The sequence below is a fragment of the Myotis davidii genome, unplaced genomic scaffold, assembly GCF_000327345.1.
Source record: "Myotis davidii unplaced genomic scaffold, ASM32734v1 scaffold233, whole genome shotgun sequence".
In the NCBI taxonomy this organism is placed as follows: Eukaryota; Metazoa; Chordata; class Mammalia; order Chiroptera; family Vespertilionidae; genus Myotis; species Myotis davidii.
Window position 1 is genome coordinate 1,781,028 of NW_006285917.1, and position 558 is coordinate 1,781,585.

Below are 558 nucleotides of genomic sequence, written 5' to 3' on the forward strand. Positions count from 1 at the left end.
AAATGAATTTAAAAACTAGATCTATTTGACTCTAAAGTGCATATTCTTAAATATTAAGAGAAAAATAAGGCTAAATTTTTATATGTTTACTTAAACACCTGACAGAGGTTTTGTTCATCCTGCTATGTTCCTGTGAGACCCAGAGGTGTAGAGATGACTGGTCATCTTTAATGGTTAATGATGCTTATGTACAGAGAATTTAAACAGCCTTGGTCATAGTTGGTCAAGGGGAGGGACTGGTCCAGCTCTAGGCTTGGTTCATTCTTTAAACTCTGGTTCCTTTGAGGAAGTAAAGACAAGGAGGGTGTCTGTGTGTGGCCTTGGGCTAATTTCACATGCCATTAAGCCTTGGACAGCAGCTGTGGAAGATCAGGGCTTTATTTTTTTTTCTTTTTAATTTATTTTTTTTAATTTTATTTTTTATTACAAAGGGTATTACATATGTGTCCATTTTTTTCCCCGCCCTAGACAGTCCCCTAGCCTCCCCTATTCCCCAGTGTCTTATGTCCATTGGTTATGCTTATATGCATGCATACAAGTCCTTTGGTTGATCTCTTA